Below are 6,579 nucleotides of genomic sequence, written 5' to 3' on the forward strand. Positions count from 1 at the left end.
TTCATTTACGAGCTGAGTTTTACCTTGAAGTTATAAATTTAAGTTATTTAAATGAGTTACAATATCCACAATAAAAGCCAATCAGGATCTCGAAAATGTGAACTATCCACACGATTGCTTTCGAGAAATATCATCACCTTTTTGTGTAAGGCAAGTACTCTTAGCATTGATCCTCGGCCAAGCCAGCGAACATCGCAGAAATAAGCAAGGTCACCACATTCTGCCTCAATATCTAGCAAAAACTATTTAAATTGATAAGGATCTAATCTACGAGATAGGATCAAATTCATGGCCTTCATAACAATATCCATAACATTCTTAAATTTCAAAGACTTGACACACAATGTCTCGTGATGTAATGAATTTTTACAAGTTTATGTGTGATTTCCAAGGCTTTCTATATGTTCTTTTAACAGTGCAACAAAACCTTTTTTTTTGTCCTACCGTTGCTGGGGCATCATCAGTTGTGATGCCAATTAGCTTCTAAAAATGAAACTTAATTTCTGATATTATTTTCAACAAAGCTTCAAAGATGTCTGCTCCGGTTACGGTTTTCTCGAAAGGAATTAACCGAATAAATTCTTCAAAGATCTGAAAAGTTGAAGTCACTCTTCGCACAAAGACAGCAAGTTGTGCAGTGTCACTTAAGTCTATATTCTCATCGACTGCAATTGAAAAATATTTTAATTCACTGCAGGCGTTGATTAATTGATTTTTAACATCTGCTGACATTTCTTCAACCCACCGTGTAACAGTTCTCGGAGACGGGCTGATAGTTTTCAAATGAAAACTTTTTTCTGGACAAACAATATCCAACATTACTAATAAGCAGTCTTTAAAAAATCACCACCTGCAAAATGTTTCAGCTTTTCAGCGTTGCGTTTTGAGACTTCATAGCCAGCAATTGTATTTGCCACATTTTCGCCTTTGCTGTTTTTTAAAAATGACTGTATTTTTAGCCAAAAGCGAGACAGAAATGTTCTGCATTTAGCGGAGCGGTGTCAACTTTAAGGTTGTACCCTGTGAAATTTATAGTTTAGCGTCTGTGAAATGACTTGTTCATTGTATGTTTCTAAATAAACAGAAATACCTAATTTCATTGTTGGTTTCTAAATAAACAGAAATACCTAATTTCATTGTTGGTTTCTAAATAAACAGAAATACCTAATAAAATCAACATGTATCACCTTACTGTTTCTTTTGTTTCTTCATTGTATGTTTTTAGTTTTTTTTACATTTGCTATTTGAATATATTTGTCTGCATATGTTTACTTTATGCGTATTTCAGTATCATGTATACCTGTCATGTATTTGTTCCAAGAAAAACAATACCTGTATCTTATATGTTTTTGCATGCAGAATTAAAAAATAACGTCAAATTATCCGTATCCCATACAGTTTCTCTTTTCCACGATATCCCTCTCAGTTCCTGTTGAGTGGGCTAAATTTCAGTTAAGCTGTTGAAATGTGAAGTTAACGGTTTAAGAAATACTCCTCGTTTAAATGTTTATGAATAGAATTAACCTAGTGAAATAGTAAATCCAGCTGAGTCAATGAGTCCCTGAAGCTTGGCAATATTGAGTCGATGAGTAAACAGATGCTTTGTCAGTATTGTGCTTGAAGTGTAAGTGTGCGGTTGTGTACTAAGTTCACATATTCCGTTCACCCTCATAATACCAAGAAACTGTATAAATATCGCAAACAACTTTTGCTATATATGAAAAATATGTAAAATATTAAGACATTTGACGAAAAATATGTATAATAAAATTCTACTTGATGAATATAAATTTTTATTAAAACAAAGCACGCGGGTGAAAAGAATCTCGTTGTGTGAAGAATCAACACAACATGCGGGTGAAGTGAAATACAGCACAACGCGCGGTCGTCAATGTAACAAGCTGTTAATGCCTCACTGTCTGTTGAGTGGCTAAAATTGCCCAAATTTCCCAACTTTAATTCCAAATAACTTCAGATTCTTTAATTTAAGAGATAAAGTAATTGGTTGATCGTAATCAAAATTCAGAGTTGTATCGATACACCAAAATTAAAAGCAATCTGAGCAAAATTAAAGGGGGCTCATTTTGCGAACGAAACTAACTAGATCCATCTTTTGTTTTATTTTTTACGCGGGAGTGGTTGTGATTGGGTAGAGAGGTTTCGAAATTGCATTGTTATTATTATTATTATTATTATTATTATTATTATCATTATTATTATTATTATTGTTATTATTTTTGTGTTGTGTGAGCGGAAATGATGAGCGAAGCCCTGCGTGCGCGACGAATTTTTTAATTGTGTTTTTGCTGTCAAAGCGTTCATATCCGGTTGGTGATGGACATTAGGTAGAGTGAATCAGAAGATTTGTGGAAGAATGTAACAGCAGCTTTTTTATTGTATTCGAAAGTCTCGTCTCTCATATTACAATAAATTTAAATTTTAAATAAATAACTCATTGGGCATCAGTTCTCGAGGGCTGGATCCGGCCCGCGGGTCATAGGTTGCCGACCCTTGGAATAAGTTATAATTGTACAAAAGGAAAATCATGAGAGACGAAACTCAGTCTTGGTACACTAGAGTTGATAGGATGGGGCTTGGAAAAAAAGATTCATCCATCTCTTAGAAGCAGTTTCACAGGAAACTTCTAAACCAAGAGTTTTCAGCCAGTGAGACTATTGGTTGTTAAGATGTTAAAATGTTGACAAAGTTATCTTTAGGATTTGTAATCAAAGCTACGTTCTGACAGTTACCTGTGTTAACGTCGCCCTTTCAGAAGCTGTTTCTGAAGGGCCTTTCCCGTACGTCTTAGGATCATATTCATTACTTGGGTCATGTTTAAAACTATGAAAATCTTCTTTGTGAGTCTATCATCCGTACACACCAGATGATTCACACATACCAGTTCGTCGTCGTCGTCGAAGTAGTAGTAGGAGAGCGAGCAGCCATTTAGAGGCTGCTTCATTGGCTTGTGACCTCTAATATATAGTACATGGTATATAGCATATCTAGTATATTGTGTATCATATATTGTATATCTAGTTGTTATCAAGCCATTTATCAGCCCTGATTTCTTATCTAAAGAGTTTTAACCATAACTATTTCGGTTTCTTTTTTAGACATACCATATTTAGGATGTAATAATCCAGCCTATGATTCCACGCAGATTTGGCTGTTATTTCTAATGAGTAGAGTGTTACTCAGAGAGGTTCCTTTGATTTATGTTAAATTATGATCCCTATATCGATACGTACATACAAGAATATTAGCATCTGATTATTCATTCTACTTTGTGGTATACATGATTTTTCTTGAGTATTTCCTGTGAGACCGTTCCAGGTTTCTCGTTTATGGCACACAGTTTAGATTTCGGTACCATAAAGGAACACCAGAATTTCAACTACTTCATATACGAAAGTCTTTCAATTGGCTTTTATATCATGGTAAAGAAAGCTCTTAAAGATTAATTTCCGGTAAGCGTAATTACCTTTATAGTAATTTGAAAAACATTATATCTTGTCATCTCTAGTTATTATTAGATCAGACATGTGGATAAATGATGAAGAGCAATTTGATTTGAGCACTTGCACTTTAATTCTTTGATTTTTAGCACCAAAGTTTTAGATCATTCATTTCAACGCAAAGGGTCGGGAAAGGGCAGCAAAGAGAGAAATATATTGGAAAGTTAAGCTCTGCCGTGGTAACCAAACGTTACCACGGCAGAGACAAAAACGCTTTTACATTGGGAGCAGCTGATTCAGGAAGCAATCTGGAAGGAGATGGCCCTGGATAAGCCCGAACGCTCAGCACAGAAATAAAATCAACTATATCCTTGCCGACAAATGGCACATACTGATGATGGTCATCTCGTCAGTAGTGCCATTCAATACCGCAGCGACCATTGCTTGCAGCGGACGAAGATCGTGATCTATGAAATCAGAGAAGAGGGCCCTGCGCATCTCGATGAAGAATCAATGCGTCAAGGTTTTCCATATGATGCAGCTACAGGATGCTATCAAGAAGAAATTTTGAAGTTAACTTGAGGAGATTGATGACGACTACAATTCACTGGTTAAGAAAATCAGAAGCTGCATGTGAAAGGCAAGAACTGCAACATGAAAAGTCCCCTCGACTATTCCGTTCTCTGCAAAGGAATAAGACAAATCTGGGAGCAGGAAAGGAACAGTCCAAAGAGATGCAGAAGAAAGATGGTACTCGATAGGTAGGAGGTTACTGTGCTCAAGTACAAAGAACTAGCTCACGGTAAATGACGTTACTTGAAGGAAGATGGAAGAAGCATGCAAAATCTTCTACACCGACCTTAGTAAATCTTCAGTGAAGCTCGAACCTCCTCTCCCACAAATGATGGAAGGAGTGTCACCTTTTCTGGTCATACAAATGTGTGAGCGTGTGTGTGTGCGCGTACGCGCGTGCGTTACACACGTATGCGAGGGGTGTATGCATGTGTATGTGGGTGTAAGAGAGAGAGAGAGAGAGATAGAGAGAGAGAGAGGGAGAGAGGGAGAGAGAGAGGGAGAGGAGAGAGAAAGAGAATTTAAGCATTTTCATGAAGGCTAAAAAAGTTGAAATTTTTCAATACAGTGTGATTATGACGTCATAATATCACTGACGTTTATCTAGAACTTTTGTTTCAGAAATTGTCTTTCGCGGTGATAAGAAGCTTGGGAATGTGTGCGCCAGGAGCTTCATCCAAACATCTGAAGTCAAGTGTGAAGTCATCTTGTTTTTGATGTTTCTAGAGTTAGTTTATGCATCTTTGAATTCTTAAACATCCTCTGTAATATGTTGGTTGGTACTATATCATAGTTACATTTACGGTAGTTTTACTGTAACCTTATAAACTTTAAACTGGGGGCTTCAATCAGAAACATATACTCCACTCCCGATACATTCACGCGGAAAAATTTGTTGTAATTAAATAGCAATAAAAGGGATCAACACAAAGTAATGGCTACAAGACTTACAACCATTCGGATATCAACAGACTATAAACATGGTGAGCATTTAAGTAAAAGGTAAGTTTGTTGCTAATAAAACATTTGAGTATCTTTTCAAGATATTTCTATAGTAAATCAAAATAGTTTCTTCAATAAATGCTGAATATATTGTATATACATCTCTATTGTTTAAAACACGCAACCACATACACATGTGTGTATGTGTGCATTTGTGTAAGTGTGTGTTTGTATATGTAGTGTGCATCTGCCAGTCTCTTGCATATGTTCTCTTTCTCATCTTCCTTCTCTTAGTCTTCCTTATTTTGTCTCAATCATCCAAACCCCGCAGATACACATTGTTTCCTTATGTGTATGCGTGTGTTTGTATGTGTGTGTGCATTTGGGTATGTGTATGTGTATGTGTGTGTGTGTGTGTGTGTGTGTGTGTGTGTGTGTGTGTGTGTGTGTGTGTGTGTGTGTGTGTGTAAAACATATATATACATAAATCTTTAATATCTACACAAAATTTCCAAGTATCTACGATGGGTACATCGACATTTTAGCTCCACTTGATAGGAATAATAACTCAGTTTCTCTTCAATCACAATCTATTATTTTAGTTTCAATCCAGCAACTTTTAGTGTTTGGCCCTGACTTTTTTATTAATGCTCATATGAGAACCGAGAGCTAGAAAAATGGCTAAATCATATAGAAGAATAGCTTTAGGAATCCAGGTGACTGCGATGGCACTGTTCCTTTTGACGTTTGAATAAGCGGTGTATCGGGAATGAAGCTAGAATAGCTATATCATATAGCAGAATAGCTTTAGGGAATTCAGATGACTGTGCGATGGCACTGAGAAAGCCACAGGTGAAGTGGAAGACCTATTTGTCGAGGTTTCTTTTGACATTTGAATAGGCTGTATGCCCAAGGAGAATTGAAAGATTCAGTTTCAAATCTGAACTAGGGTGAGACTACGACTACAGATTTAGGTTTGCGCGTGTCTCATCCTCATTTTCTGCTGCACGTCGTGCGTTTGTTTGGTATTCAATTTTGACCATTTTTTTTAGGAGACATCTGGTTAGGAATATCAGTAAGTAATAGTGAAATGAAATTACAAATGCTGTGTCCTGTCAACGTTAGTGCCGAAATTCCGACGCTATATTACAGGAATGGAAGGCACGGCAACAGTAAGCAATAGTCCAATGAAATTACAAATGCTGTGTCCTGTCATTCAGATTTAGGTTTACTCGTCCTGTATGTATGTATTATATAAGAGAAAAACATGTAATAACTGAAGTAGAAAAAAGATGGATTTCATATACGAACTTCTGTTTGTTCTTCAAGTTTCAATCCAGCAACTTTTATTAATGCTCATGGCAAAATAAAGTGGGATAGGAACCTGTAAGGACTTAAATTTGAATGAGGCATTAGATGGTATAACTGTTACGCGAGAAACGAAGACGGTATCACGTTTACTAAAACATGTGAGAATATTTGCCTCAATGTAGTTCGTTTGTGTACAGTTAGTGTTGCCTCCCTTGAACCATTTACTTTCACTTTATGGGACAAACAAACACCCGAACGTACAGAATCTCTTATATATATATATATATATATATAT

General features: G+C 36.3%; 1 long non-coding RNA gene across 3 annotated transcripts in view; it reads left to right on the plus strand.

The window, feature by feature from the left end:
- The first annotated feature begins 4,660 nt into the window (after positions 1-4,660).
- Positions 4,661-6,579, plus strand: part of LOC106877519 (uncharacterized) — a 59,143-nt gene continuing 57,224 nt past the window's right edge. For all 3 annotated transcript variants that reach the window (XR_008263699.1, XR_008263700.1, XR_001410387.2), the window contains exon 1: positions 4,661-5,033. This is a non-coding gene — a long non-coding RNA (uncharacterized LOC106877519). The remainder of the gene's footprint in view (positions 5,034-6,579) is intronic.

This window comes from Octopus bimaculoides, chromosome 3, assembly GCF_001194135.2.
Source record: "Octopus bimaculoides isolate UCB-OBI-ISO-001 chromosome 3, ASM119413v2, whole genome shotgun sequence".
Lineage (NCBI taxonomy): Eukaryota > Metazoa > Mollusca > Cephalopoda > Octopoda > Octopodidae > Octopus > Octopus bimaculoides.